This window comes from Nuphar pumila, chromosome 4, assembly GCF_984573655.1.
Source record: "Nuphar pumila chromosome 4, dmNupPumi1.hap1.1, whole genome shotgun sequence".
NCBI lineage: Eukaryota > Viridiplantae > Streptophyta > Magnoliopsida > Nymphaeales > Nymphaeaceae > Nuphar > Nuphar pumila.
Window position 1 is genome coordinate 7358198 of NC_143252.1, and position 16350 is coordinate 7374547.

Here is a 16350-nt window from a genome sequence, read left to right on the forward strand (position 1 = left end):
TTTTGATTTATTGCTACCAACCAAGGGATATCCGAACTCGCTCGCCTACATTTTAAAAATTAGTTATGCTATGTGTGCTTGCCATCTGAATTTGAATCCAAATCCGAATGTGTTTATCCCACGTCTGATTAGTTAGATGTGGTATTGGCCACATCTGACCCGAATCTGAACCGTTTAGGTCCCTACTTAAGAGCAAGGCTTCTTTGGATCTAAGCCTATAACGGCTTGGTTAAGGCTTGCCCACCATGGGGTCGCCCATGTGGTTAGGTTGGATTGCACTTAGGGGTGGCAATCATGTCGGGTTGGCAGGTCAGGTCGGCGGGTCAGCATACCTCAACACGAACCCAACCCGTTTATTAAACCGGTCGGATGTGGCAAACACGAACCCAACCCATTTATTAAACGGGTAATCCGACACGACACGGTTAATCCGTTTAATAAACGGGTCGGGTCGAGTAAACGGGTTGGCGGGCGGGTTGACGGGTCGGGTTCAGGTAAACGGGTTGGCGGGTCAGGTTCAGGTAAACGGGTTGACCCGTCCACCTAACCCATTTATTAAACGGGTCAGCCAGGTTGGCGGGTTGGCATACCCCTAACACGAACCCGACACGTTTAATAAACGGGTTAGGCGGGTCGACCCGTTTATGACACGAACCCGTTTAAGCCAAACCCGAACCCGGCTAAGAAGTGGGTTGGCGGGTCATGTCATATTTGCCACCCATAATTGCACTTGTCTGTTTATATTTGTACAACATTTGTGCAAGGTCTTGTTTGGGTGCCTTGAATTAGACGTGTGTTGTAGTTTCTGCCAGTGCTCTCATGCTCTATTCTGTTTGGGAGCAATCGTGTTGCCAAAACACTGCATTAAGAATGGAGTTAGCATAAAACATCACCACTTTTCAACATCATTCACAAATAGGGGTGTCAACGTGTCGGGTTTACCTGGACCTGATCTGTACCAAATCTTATAGGGTCCGGGTATGGTGATAAATAAGAAGACCCGATTAAGACCCAGGTCCGGACCCGAAGGTCTGAATAATACATGGGTTCGGGTATAGTTTGTGAAAATTTATACCAGACCCGGGGCCGACCCGAGTTCTGATTAAGACCTGCAATTTTTTAATGTAAAAATGATAAAAAAAATATTATTTTACTGAGTATGGCCCGGGTCTGTTTCATGTAGTTCTTATTGGGTCCGGGTATGGTTTATCTTATGTTGGGTCTGATTAAATCTGAGTCTGAACCCGATACCATACCCAAAAATCAGGACCAAGTCTGGTTCCACCTGAGAACCAAACCCGACCCGTTGACACCCCTATTCACAAGAGGATGTTTTTGGCAACTCTATCCTCCATTTTAGCAAAATCATATTCTCATAACACATGGAACTTTTATTTTAATCCCAATGCGACGCTTCCAAACAGAGCCTTATTGACAATTTAGAAAATAATTTACTTTAACCAAATGTCATTTTCTTTAGATTAGTTTAGTTCCATATATCTCATGCCCATTCAGAACTCTCTTTAATTTCCAGGTTCCATTTGGATGTACCTGAATTGGATTCGAATTCTAAAAAAGTTATGGTGATTCAAGTCCGAATCCGACCTGAACATGCCTTTTAAGATGCACATCTTGGAATAATGTGTCGGATTCGGATCAGGGGTCCACACAATCTAACCCATTTACACCCCCACCGTTGAGTATCATGCAACGCTAAATGCCTGAATTTTAAGTTACCTGTCCAACCAGCTGTGGCTTGATTTCTAAATTATTTTCTCTTGTATTGTTCGATGCACAGTATATCCAGAACCGTATTTCCAATATCATTAGGTAAAACTAAATCAAAAGATGACATAATGCCATAAGAAAAAATTTAATCTATTTTTTTATTTGTCTACTTTTACATATGCCCTTGAGATTTTTCTAAAATAACATTCTTTTAAATATCACGAGATTATTCCCTGGTCAGATTTGCTCAAGAAAGATACTTGGGACTTATGTCACTAAGGATGGCAATGGACCGGGGCGGGGGCGGCAGACAGGGTCTCCACTCCCGCCCGGTCTCAAAATTCTGCCCTCCATCCTCGCACGGGTTTTGATTTTAACCTCCATCCCAGCCTGAATCCCTGTTCCAAACGGAGCGAGGCGAGGCGGGGCTCCATTTTCCCTCGGTCCATTGTCATCCCTAAATAATGATTGGATATGGGGCAGGGCGGGGGAAAGCGTAAGTCCATCTCCTCCTCCATCCCTGCACGGGTTTTGATTTTAACCTCTATCCCCGGTCCAAATGGGGGTAAGGTGGGGGCAAAGCCTCATTTTTCTTCGGTCCACTGTATGTCACATGGATACACCATTTTGGTCATGTGCTCCTAGTGATAAATGTTGTCACTATCGGAATTGGACCTGTATCGTTTGGCCAACGATTCATTTTAGTGTATTTCAAATATCTGTTTTTTTTTTTTTTACTTTAGTACATAAAGCGTACGAGTGCTGCATGTTTCTGTGTTCAATGTGGTTTGCAGTTTATTAATTACATTATCTGAATATTACAAATTATGGTTCTAATTATTTAAAATTTCAACTAAGCGTCTCTGATATATACTTCATTTTGTGTTCTCTTATTCACGTTTTTGATAGCTACGGTTTTCTGAAATTTTTCGGACAGTCCATTAATTCTGACTAATTACAAGCATGTTGTCAATGTCTGTTAGTGCTCTACTTAACATCATTAGTTAAGTATTTAATCAGTGGCTGCAACCGCTGTTCACATTTTGCTTCTTTTAGCCTGTCATATACAAGGCATTCATGATCTACGTTGAAACTTTAGAAAACTGCATGAACATTGTGACTGCATACACCTAGCTATTTTGGGTTTGTGGTTCCTAATTAGATATTGGACTCAATTAATAGCTCATTATCTTTTCTTTTTTTGATAGTCAAGCTTGGGTTAGGCAGACCCCTAAGAGAAGTAACCTGTATACAAAATCACCCTTATAGCAACTGGTGCCAATGGCGAGGGGGGGGGGGGGGGGGTGCTAAACTTTTAACCAAGAAATGAAACTTACAGTATGTTTCACTTTAACCCCTTTCAAAACTGTACACCAAATCTAACAACTCTGTAGGGACCTCCCTTTTGGGTCTCCTACCCTCCAATATTTGAGCCAATCTATGAGCCAGGTCCACCCCGTTTGTTTCTAAAATCACCCTTCCTGTCACACCTGCATGTTTTCTTTAGGATGGTACTCCATGAGTGTCATTCACTTTCCTCCATCGATCCTCCCTGCTAGTGAGAAGCATCCCGCTTCTAGGATACGACCATAATGATTTTGCACATCGTATACACCATGTGTCATCCTTCATGGAAAATGCTATGGATTGTGATTTTTGTTCATCCCACAGGCGGAGGGTCCCAATGGCGTAGGTACCTCCATCTTATCGCCACCAGGTGCTCTGAGTGATTGAGGAACCTCATTACTTGTTCTCGTACTGCATAAACCACTTCCTTTGTTGTTTGTTGCAGAGATTTAGAGGACTCAAAAATAACATTATTTCTTTTTTTCCATGACATCCATATGAAAAGATATATTTCAGCATACTGAACCTTTTTTCTTTGAATTTTCTACCTGTTGTTGTACATTATGGGTTAAGGGTCCAACCCGGTTTGACAGCCATTAGCGGTAACTCACTTATTCTCTCATTATATAAAAGGGTTCGGAGGCTATGAAGATAATGAGTTATTTATAGCAATTATCCTGCCAAAACAATTTCACATTTTGATATCGTAGAAGGGTCCTGCTCACTGTCGACCTACTGGACTCATTGTGGGTGTCGACCGGCTGAGGAGAACGCCGAATTCCCTACATGCTGTTGCAATCCATGGCGAATTCAGGTACGCTTCCTGTGTTTTGTTTTACATGATTTGCCAACATTGGGTTATGGGCCCACTCCACGCATTCCGTTGTGTGTGGTCGCGTAGGGCTTTCTGACGTTTTACGGCCACTATCACCCTGGGGTAACTTAACTCATCGGTTGACAACGATAGTCACCATGAGGGCTACTGTCAATGAATTTTCGGCAAATTGTCATCACGAGACAATGTTTCTGGCATACTGTCACCATGGGGCGACAACCATTTCCGGCAGCGATCGGCTCAGACGGCCCTCATTAAAAAAAAACACAGATCGAGTTTTACATGTGGCGATCGAGCTGAATCGGGTCTATCATCGCCGACGACATAAGGTATCCGGGTTTTACACCTGAAGAGTCGTCGGACATGCGCCGGGGGAGGGGGAGGGAGGTTTGTCGGATTACCGGCGTCTGTCAGGTGACACATCAAATCTAGGGATTAAAAAACCCCCCTTCTCTGTTTTTTGTTCGGCCATGGGGCTGCAGAGCCGACTGCCATTGCTGGGAAATCGAGATGATCGTCGTGGGGTGATATGCCGGAAGGAGCAGTCATTGGGTCGTCGTGCCGGCAAAGTCTCTTGACCGCCTAAGCCGTCGCCTGAGATCCCCTGCATCGTCGGGTTGCAGGGTGGTCGGCCTATGCCGAGGTCACCAGAGATGTTGTTAGGGTTGAGAATGTTGGATTGCCGACGTCTGGGGTTTGAAAACCCCCTTTTTCTCTACCCTGCTCCTTCATCCATTGGGCTACCAGTGGAGTCATCGTCGCCAGGGCATCTACGGGTGATTCCAGTCGATGCCGACAATCGCACGTCGTTGTGGGGCGACGTCGGTCGTCGATGGATTTTAGGGCATTCAGAAACGGTTGTCGTCGCCATCAGGATCAGCCGGTGTCGGGGTTGTCGCCGGATCGAGACGATCACTGTGGGGCGATGTGCTGACAGGCGACGTCGATAGTCATTTGGCGACGTGGGTCACCGTGGAACCGAAAAGGGAAAAAAACCCTTTTGGTTTCCCTGAAAATGCAAACAGAAACCCTCAGGTTTCTGTTTCGTTTTAACTTGGGTACCGGATTGGGTCCGACGAGGTGACCCGGTGACAGGCCCGATCGAAACTCATTTGGGTGGATCAGGTCTGCCGTTTATTCTTGGATCGGACCCTGAGGTTTATAGTGTTTGATGACATATTGTGTTTTGTTTATTGATTATTGTTGATTGTTGTTCAATGATTTTATATTATATATATGTTTGTTATTACGTTGAGTAATTTGTTAATATATTTTATATATTTAAAAACTAATAATTAAGGTACTGACTAGTTTGCTTAGCCTTTTTGGGGGTTTATCACCTATGCTCAATCTAGTGCTTTTGACAACTAAGCATCTGTAGTGGCCTAAAAATGAAAGGAAATTATCACATTAAAGGGAACACATGCATCATATAAGCAATTCTCAACTGCTGACATTCACCTACTCGATTAAATATTAATGAGTTATAGCAGTATGAATGTTGGATTGCATCTCACGAGTAGTTTTAGGAGAGAGAAAAACTTTTAATAGAACTTTTAGTTCTACGTCATCTCAAAGAACTCTCTTCCTCTTCTTTATTTTCCTTCTCCAATTCTTCTTTTTTGTGTGAGAGATGACACTACTACCAATACCAACCGCACATTTCTCCTTCTACTTTTTTATGTTATGCTATATAATCAAAGGCATCGACTAGGGGCCTAGTCAGGCTAGTCCTAGGTTCAAATAGGAATCATTCTGATTCCCTGTCTAAGCGTTGATGCATCTGCCACAGTTAGTCCACCTGCGAATGCCATTAGGGCTCATTCAAAGCTTTGAGAGTGCACCCCCACAGGGCTGCACAGCAGTCAGTTTAGCCAACAACACAACTGGATGTCGATGCATAGCTGGACGCTCCACACATGCACCAACACAGACGCAATCCAGTGTGTGCGCCCTAGCCACGTCAGCGGCCAGCGTCAACCGACGGTTAGACCACATCGGCGTCCCGCCTGTCCCTCCATGATGTCCTCCTATTGGCGTGACCCACTAAGGACGATTTCTCCATAAACCACTATGGTTATAATAAACCACTAGTGGCATGTTTTTAGTTTTCTTTTGTAGTTGCATGAACTAGTCGACTTTATGTTTATGTTGAATATGATTTGAAGTTTGGGAACTTAGGAATTTAGGAACTTAGGATCAAGGTTGTTAAATGCGATGAGGCCAAGCGAGTTGTTGAGCCTGCGCTTCGCCTCTGAGGCGTACACCTCAGGTACTGAGGCGTACGCCTCTCACAACGTGAGACTCTCAAGCAAGGTTGTAAATGCGATGAGGCGAAGCGAGGCATTGAGCCTGCGCTTCGCCTCTGAAGCGTACGCCTCTCACAACACTGCTTAGGATCTTCTTCCTCTTTCAATTAACTAGCATGAGCTTTGCTCTACCAGGGACGGTGGACTCCTTTCCATAGTCAATTCAGTTGGCTTGAGTGTTCCTTGGAACACCCGAGTTAGCTTGGGCCATTGGCGATGGCTAATGACCAACGTCCATGGACTAGGCGCACTCCCAACGAGCCAAGGGAGCCTTCGACGGTCTAGAGGCCTTCTCACAACCCTCTTCAGCTAGGGATGTTCTCCAACATTGGGCTGATCAACACTGGTGCGAGAAGATTGAAGCTCTCTGTTCAACCTTGCCCGAGTTTGCCGAATTTCGATAAGCTGTCCTAATGGGTTGGATCTCTCTGGATCATGTGTTTGACGATTTTCACATGCTTAGATGAATGAGTAAATTAGGAGCATGTTGGGTTCTGTCCTTGTAAGAGATCCACTCTTAATACCGGGTTCAAAAGGGTAGATAGGTGCACCGCAGGCCGAGAGCACACCGGCACGCTGGTAGCTCGATCAGCCTGCAGTGCACAGATGCTGGCGTGGTGACATCAGCAGCACAGGGTCACGCAACACACCTTGTGCGCACACGCCCAGGCGTCTGCACCTGCGCTGCGTGCAGCAGGCCAACACCTTCGCACTTAGCTCGTGCGACTTTCTGATTCCCACATACGTTTGGATTTAAATTTTGTGGGATTGCTCTTGGATGTATTAAGCACCTATGAGTGCATTTCCGGGCCAAGTGTGCCTTGTGATTCGGGTCTAAGCATCTGTGTTTAGCTTGTATTCCTAGCCTCCAGCTAGACTAAACCCTTTTCTTCTTTGGCCACTTTTTATCTCTTTGCGTGAGCTTATAATTTTTTGTGGTTTGAGCACAACACTCACTTACATCTTATCTAATTAAGGAAGTTGATCATAAATTATTAAACTCTATTAAATCATAAAACCTTAAAATGCAAGAAAACAAATTATAAATAAACAAAAAACCCTAAAATATAAGAAAAATATACCATAAAATTAAATTAAAAAAAACCCTAATTCAAACCCTAATAAAAAAATCTTACTTAAATATAAAAAAAAGCCCTAATCAAATTAATCATAAAATTAACTATAGAATTTTTTATTCAAAGCCCTAATTATAGAAAATAAAAAAACTCTAATCAAATCAAAGAAAACCTTAATTTTAAAATTTTGATTTAAATCCTTAATCTGAGAAAATTACATAAAAAACCTAATCAAATTAACTACAAAAAAAAAACTTAATTTAAGAAATTTGATTTAAATTTCTAATCAATAAAAATAAAAAAACCCTAATCAATGAAAATCAAAGAAAAAACCTCTAACCAATGAAAATCAAAGTAAAACTTTTAATTAATAAAAAACACCTAAAAATGTCTTAGAAAAATGATAAAGAAAGGAGAACAAAAAAAAAACGAACAAAAATAAGAACGATAAAAGGGGAGAGAGAGAAAGAAAAGAACGAATAAGTCGCCGCCGGTGACCCCAGCACAGCCTCACCCCTGCGTGGACTCTCCCTTTGCCGCCGGCCTCAACCCATCGGCTGCAAGAGAGAGTCTCAGGGGACCCCTCCCCCCGCGTCCCTTGTTTGTTTAACTGTCCGCGCCTAGGCTCGACGCGAGAACAGGTACTTTTTTCTTTTGTTTTTTTTTTAGATAGCGGGGAGGGGGGGGCGAGGGTTTATAAATCCGCCTTCCTCTCTTTCTCTCTCACAACTCGCTGGCAACCCTCCGCCCTCCGCCGTCACCCTCGCCCGCCGCCGTCGCTCCAGCCTACAGGTACGCGTCTCCCCCTTCCGCCTCTTCTTCTCTCCTCCTTCCTCCGCTTCTTCTTCTTCTATCTCTCTTTCTTTTTCTCTGCCTCCTATTCTTGTTTTTCTCTAGCCTTCTTCCTCCTCTTCTTCTTCTCTCAGTCTGTCTTTCTTTCTCTCTCCCCCTTCCTATGCCTCTTCTTCTATCCCTGTCTCTGTGCCCCCCTTTTCTTCAATCAAATTTCTGATTTGCTGAAAGGTTAATATGCAAGGCTGTATTGGAGAGTGGTGATTAATATGATTTTGCTGCTGCTGATTATTTTTTGTTGTCATAAGTTCTGTAATTGCTGTAATTGGGCAGAACCAGCGCATTGCTTTTATTTGTATATGATATGCAATTATACATACATATACAATAAAAGAATCAAACAAGTATACAATTACATAAATTACATATACACACATAACTAATATATATATATATATATATATATATATATATATATATATATATATATATATATAATGAGTAATACTAAACTCACACAGTTAAACAAGTTAATAAAAAATATGCAATTTAGAAGGAAAAAATCAAAGAAACATATATATATATATTACATGGATACTAATAAGTAATAACAGTTCAACTCACAGTCACAAAATCAGCAGCAGCATAAAATAAGGACAGAGCACTTTCTCGTTCTGCCCCCTCAAAATCATAGTTTTTTGGTATTTTTTCTCACATCTAACAGCATAGATGTGGTCTATAGGTTTTGTTTAGTGGGGACTGGCTTTTGGATAACCCCAACTTGACTTGTATACAGTTTTTTTCGGTGATCCAAAATCAATGGCTATGAAGGCATCAATTTTTTTCCAGCTCATTAAAATACATTTTTTCGTCAAAAAAATATGATCCAAAAGTCGATTCTCACTAAACCGAGCATGCTAAACACATCTAACGGTTCAGATCTATCATAAAACACTTCAAACTATGGGGCAGAACGAGAAAAGTGGGCCTAATAGGTTCAATTCTCTCTCTTTATATATATATGTGTGTGTGTGTGTGATTCTTTGATTCTAATTCGTTTTTGGTTCTTTGATTGTTTCATTTATGTGCATTTGTTGCTTTTCTTTTTTAATTAATTTGTTGTGTGTTTGTTTATGTAGATGTGACATTGAATTGTTATATGTGTTTGTTTATGTATGTAGATGTGTCTTAATTTTTGGGTAGGTTTTTGTAATATAACAGGTTTACTATGCAGCTATGCTTCACGATAGTGGTATTTTGCACTTCATACATTTGTTGATTAATTTTATGTTGGATACTTCTTTGTTGTTAGTCTTAATAATATTTGGGCAGGTTTTGTAATATAACACATTTACTATGCTTGATTATAACAATATCTTATGCTTGTTTCGTGCATTTGTTGATTAATTTTATGTTGGATACATGTTGGCTATTAGTTTTAGCACTTTATTTTAAAATTTTAGATTATTTTTAAATTATTTGACATTTTTTTATAGTTGTTTGCTTTGCTTATTCAATTTTTAATATTTGGGCAGGTTTTGTAATGTTCGACATATTTTTTTGTCTATTGCTTATTTTTTATTGATTTTATATTGCATACATGTTTGTTACTAATTTTAGTAGTTCATTTATATATATTTTTTAATTTTTAATTATTTAATTAAGGTATTGATTAGTTTGCCTAGCCTTTTTAGGGGTCCACCAACTAGGCACCGCCTAGTGCTTTTGACTACATAGATGTTATGGGTTGTAGGATCAAAAGTAGTGAGCTCATCTTCATCATACGCATCCTCCCAGGTCTGCACCTTTATCTATTTTTCTTGTCTTTTTTCTCTCGTACCAGCAAGAAATTGTTGGCATTGCCATTTCACGACATCTGACAATTGCCTTGACGTGTATGCGATAACATTGTGATGTGTCCCAGCTAAATGATTCTTTAACAGAGTGATACCACACGAAAAAGTATCGTGGCAATGGTTGTACTCCATTTTCACTCATTACCTGAGTGCCCAATTGCATGTCGGATCATCTGATGCCATCTTCCCCCCAAAAAACTCAATAAGAAGCAAAGAATAAGGATTTTTTTACCTTAACTCACTTCCTTGAGTGAAAAAATGGTGGGAATGCACTCTTACTTGAGAAAATCGCAAAAGCCCTTTCACTTGCGCACGGATCGGCCCCCAAATCGCTCTCATGAGTCGTAGGGTGTATGGCCTCTATACAAATGAGGGGGGTTGACCCTCAAGAGATCTTTAAAAATCCAAATCAAAAAATAATGTTTCAACCCTTTTTTAGTGTGCTACACCTGTATCGTATGGTATACCCTGTATCGTATGATACAGTACAATATAAGGGGTGTATCGTGTGATGCACCGGATATAAATACGATACACACTCTTATTGCGATACGAGTGTGTATCGTATTGAGTTTTCTCATAGCATTGTATCATACGATACAGTACGATACTTACAACATTGGCTAATATACAAATTTTATATTTTGGGGCAAAAGACTCATATGACACAAATCTACTAGGGGCTTTAGATATACAATCTGATCTCTTAAGATTGGTCTCATCTATGAGTTGGTTTTGCATGAACTTATCAAGTGCATATGGATGTTCCTTATTGTTACGTCGAAAATAGACCTTAAATTCTTGAACATCATTGTCTTTGTTAATTTCATTTTCATTTCTAGAAGGATTTGAAGAATCATTAATCACATTATCATTGCTAGGGTCATTAGTAATGTAATCCTCATCAACAACATTCACACAAATTTCATCAATGTTAGATGCTTCACTTTATTTATTAGGCAATAAATCAAACATGAAGGAATAATCAATATCTTCCTTAGCCACTTCCTTTTCAAATCCATTTTCATCCTCAAGAAAAATAACATTTCTAGAAATATAAAGTTTTTCGTTTTTTAAATCATAACATTTATAACCTTGGTCACTGGCTTTGAATCACAACCTCTAACCTTTCACTATAAGATTTTATGTTTCCAGAAATTTGTAATCTTTGCACTTTTTGTCCACTTTCATCTTTTTTAGAACCGGCCCTTAGAGTGTTTCTTGTAATCCTGAAAGGGGGCTGGATTGAGGTGTGCTCAAAGGAGAAATGCCCTTTCAACTCAAGGGTTGATCCCTTGGATTTATAGTTATTTCTTGGGAAACATGTAACCATTGGAGGTGACCCTCCCTTATGCAACTTTTATGATAAAGTATTTTTAAAAGATATTTTTTCAATAAAATTGCTCGTGTAAACCGTGCATCAATATATAAAAAAACCGGCTCACACAAGTGGTGAAGTCCAGATCAAACTCAGGGAACAGGTTTAAATTCTTTTGTACCCCACACAAAGACGAACTTTATTGCCTTAAATAAATAAACAAATAAATTAATTAAATGTACTACTCTCTACGGAGGGCTCAAAGAATAAAGAGGCCTTATTACAATTTCAACTTAAAAACAAATGACCCTAAAACTAAAAGAAAAGAAAAAAATGGTCTTCTTTGCTTGTGGTCTGGTCCCTTTGCAATGCACTGCTTCAATTGAACCAAAGAGCTCCTAGTATTTTATTCATATTTAAATGTTTTGCATTCATTGAGGGCTCTCTAAGGGCTCTCTTGAAGGGCCTTCACACACGCAAACACTTCCCTGCAGAACACAAAAAAAAACACAAAACAAAGCAAACAAAGAGAATGATTTTTCTAATCAAGAGGGTTAGTTACAAGGAATCACAATCAGCTAAAACTAACTAACTAATTATGAATTCTTGAATTAACTCAACAACTAAAAGGAAATGTGGAATTAAACTAACTATTGATAAAGAAAGAAAATATTGATGCAAACCTAATCTAACTATCTAACAAATTAACAATTCTAATTAACTAAATACGGATGAAAACAGCCTATCTAACTAATTGCAAAATATCAACTAAAAAACTAATTCAAGAAAACGTTGAAACTCCTAACTAATTGACTATTGACCCTTGATTCAACAACTTAGCCTTAACAAAATCAAAATAAATGAACCAGCCAACTGATTAACAAGAAAAGATCCAACTACTAATGCAGTAAATTAACATATGCTGATTAACTACTACAGCAGCTATTTAACGAATATGCAAACAGCCTAGCTGATTTATAATGTGAACTACCTAATTAAACCCACTTTAAATAAGAACTATTGCCTAACAAAAGTAAAAACTACTGCTTACAAAAAAAATTCTCCGAACATTAACTATCTACCGAGTCAAATACTAATTAGCAAACAGAATATTAAAACTATTGAAACATATTAAAAACCTATGCTAAACTATTTAATCAGTGCACACGTGCTGCAAAGAGAATAAATACTTTTATTAACGTCAACCACACTGTGCATGATTGACGTCAATAATCGTGGACTGTTCACGTGCAAACACACATGTATTGCGTGATCAGGCAGTGCTCCAGATCAGACGTGTATCCAGCATATAAAAAGAATTCAGCAAACACGAGATTGTGTTGGATCTGGCAAATCAGAATACAGTCGGTTAACCATGCAGCGAGGCGTGAATTTTTTAACTGATTCACGTGCTCCAGCAAGTGAAAGATTCACATTCAAAACAGTTTGGGGCTGGAGCAGGGGATCAAAACAAGGTGCAGACCCGCCGACTGATTCTGAGTTGATCTGATCATTCAAAAATCAGATCGGATCAGAAAGCTTCAGATTAAATCTGAATCGTGTGTGAACACGCTCATGCAAATTTAATCTTTCGGCTTTTACAAACCTGAGTGAATATAAACAGACCAGCGTGCGTGAGCACGCTGGTTCGGTTGCCTCTGATTGGATCAGTACCGCATATCCTTTAAATCAGCTTCAACTACAACTAACCCAAAATAAATAAAATAAAACAAGATGTGATAGTCTGATTTAATCTAAATGCAGAAAGTAAGAGCAGATCAAACTAGCCTACATGCAATATTTGAAAGATGAATTTTTATGCATGCTAAGCTAAAAAAATATTTTGGGTGCAGAAAATTACGAGACGAGAGAGAAGAGACTTACCTTGTGGTTTGCCTCCGACGAAATGGTTGAGAAAAGAGCGGTCTCTAACGGAATCCTACACGAACCAGCACTTCTCTGACGACAGGGAGAAGAAAAGCCGGCGATAGACGAGGAAATAAATAAAGAAGAAAAAAAAGAAGGGAAGAAAATAGGCAAAGACCGGCCGGAGGAGAGGGAGAAGAGAGAGAGAAGAAAGAAGAAAGAGGGAGGGGGGCGTGAATCCCTTATGTGGAAGACGGGCCCCCTCTCTAAAAAAAAAAATATTTATAGTGTAACATTAGGGCAAAATAAAAAATTTCTAAAAACTCCTATTTAGTTTTCAAAAATTCTAAAATCTACACATTTAAAAATATATTTTCAATAAACCTCCCTAAACTAATTAGAAATCCTAATTAGACACTCCTAGACTATTTAAAACACTTCAAAACATGCAAACAGAGCCTAGACTATACGTTTTTCTTGCATTTTGAATTTAAAACCATATCTTTGAAAAACGTTGGTAAGTATGGGTTTTAAAATCATTTTTTCGATGGATCATGCATAAAAACGTGAATCTAAAATGCATAATTTATGCATGATCACTCTCCAAGGGTTACCTTATGTCCATATATTCCCAACATCTCTCACTTGGCCATAAGGGGCGAATAGTGTCATAGTTTGTCTTCTATTCATGGGCTTATCTTTGTACACTAATGTTACTTGTATGCTAGTTGCGCATTCTGCAGATTTTTCATACATACCTTATAAGACTAATATTACTAGTATGTTATTCATGCATTTTGCAAATTTTTCATATGTTTTTCACTATGTCACGGACTCGGCTAGGGAGGCGCCGCACCCGAGTCAACACGCCCCGACACGGTTGCGGCTTCGGACTCGGTCAACGTCGAGTCAGACTCGGTCGAGGTCGAGTCCGTCAGCGGGATCTGCGTCGGGGGGAGCCCCCGGACCCCCCTTTCTGCAAGGGCAAAAGTACAATTTGCAAAGTTTATAAAAACACTCATGCTGGTGCCAAACTTTAGAGGACAATATCCACATATATGCACACATTGGATATATTATTATATATATATTTTAAAAATATCTATATATATATAGTCGAGTCCCTATGTCAAAAAAATTTTAAATTGCGCCGCACCCGTGTCGCACCCGCACCCATGTGACATAGGTTTTTTATAAGATTTTATCAGAGTCTTGTCTGACTCGCATGCCTTAAAAGTCATTTGCTTATAACCTTTCTTAATCAACTTCCATATCACGTGGAAGTAAATAATTCACTGCTATTTGTTTTTCATTTTCATATCATGCACCAAACAAAAGGTTAATTATTTATTTATGGGACATAATTCACATGTCATGGAATTATCTATGATATTAGTTGTTACACTAATCTTCATCAATGTACTTCTCATGAACACATAGAATTTTGTACTCATCTCAAACTTGTCATTTCATGCATAAAATAGATTTATCATAATATCTTGAGAATAACTATCTTCAAGATATGAGTTTTCATGTTAACATGCATATTAATGATTGAGACTTATTCACATACACTATGGATTTTTCACATCAGGAGGTCTTTTTGCTAGTATTTCACTATCATAATCTAAGTCATGTCTATCTCACAGGGATATATGAAACTTTCAATCATTCTTCTATCATAACTCTTGGTGCAAATAATGCATCAAACTTTTGCATTCAAAATCTTAATAGAACAAACAAGAATATACTCTTATCTAAAGCACCACCATGGTGAATTTTGTCATGCTTTTGCTCATTATATCACATATTGATAACGTTGTCTTATCTCATATAATCAATTTTTAATGAAGTTCATACGTGTAAATTGGTCAACTGGTGTCTCTTATGACTTTTTTATGACCTTAAGACATCTTGTGCCAAAATTGTACATGGTCTATACTAAGTCAGTATAACCCAAAATTGCACATGAGATTCAAATATATCTTTAGGATTATGCTTTATGAATGATCCATGATTTGGTATAGAATTATGTGATGGATCTGAATAGTTGGGTGTTGAATATTTTTTGATCCACATATATAATTGTTATGGATTATAGTCAAATCGTATATAACCATGGTTTTGCTTGAGCTATCTAGACTTACATGAAGATCCAAATTTAACTTTATGATAACATCTCAAGTGAATTTTATATATGACTCATATGAATCCATTGGAATGGGTATGACAATGGCATAGATTTAGACTATCTTTAAATCCTACATGACCCATAATCGAATGCATAACCAAGTCGGATTTGGATATGAATTGAATCTAATGAAGTTGCTCTTAGATCTATGTATGAATCTAAAGGTTCATGTGTTCATTTGATATGTCAAGAGACTTAAAAATGGGTTTATGGCCTTTGACATAATCAAGTGTGATGGGATAGAAAAGGAATCACCTATCGAGGTTGGATTTAATTCATATGAAATTGATTTTGTTTAAGAGAACTTGTGTTTTGTCCTAAATAATACATGGGTTTGACATGTGAAGCTTTGCATTGATAAATTGATATGCATGAAAAAGTGGGAACACAACTTAGTTTTGTTTTCCTATGAGAGTATTTATTCAAAACTGATGATAAATAACCAACATGAATTGTGTTCCTTAAATGATTTGTTGTATGAAAAACTAATTGAATATCATAAGGCTAAATGCATGGTATGCAATATGGATTTGATAATCCAATTCATGATGATTTTGATCTAGATATATATCGATCCAAAATGATCAGGAAGTGATAGACCTGATTAGAACATATTTGTAAATACATGATTATTAAGATGTGCATATTAAATCCGATTAGGACAATAAAGAGAATACTAAAACTCTTTCTTGATCTTTCTTAAACCCAAGCTCTAGAGGATTTTATCAAACCATAGAACTCAAGTAGGTCTCAAACCCTCTCTCTGCATTTGGTTCAGACACTCACTCGTGAAGCCCAATCTCAGCAATACAAAGTCACGCCGACTCACAACAAGTACTAAAAAAAACAAGGGAGACATCTACCCAACAACACAAGAAGAAGAAGACGATGATATGTAGCCACTCACAAAGACCCCAAAAGTAATCTGATATAATTTCTGTCTTAAAAAAAAAGGATGATACGTTGTGCAAATCTCTATTTGCATGCCACTAATATGTTGGATGTCTATACTAGAGTTACCAGTCGAGGAAG

General features: G+C 38.7%; 1 protein-coding gene across 2 annotated transcripts in view; it reads left to right on the forward strand.

Annotated features, from left to right (window-relative positions):
- Positions 1-7915: 7915 nt before the first annotated feature.
- The window catches only part of LOC149839219 (PHD finger-like domain-containing protein 5A), a 29687-nt gene continuing 21252 nt past the window's right edge, over positions 7916-16350 (forward strand). The window contains exon 1 of one of the 2 annotated variants that reach the window (XM_090002387.1): positions 7916-7936. The gene's annotated coding sequence lies outside the window, so the exon portion shown is untranslated. Of the gene's footprint in view, positions 7937-8003; positions 8088-16350 lie in introns of those variants that run through there. The other variant, XM_090002384.1, reaches the window with a different exon arrangement.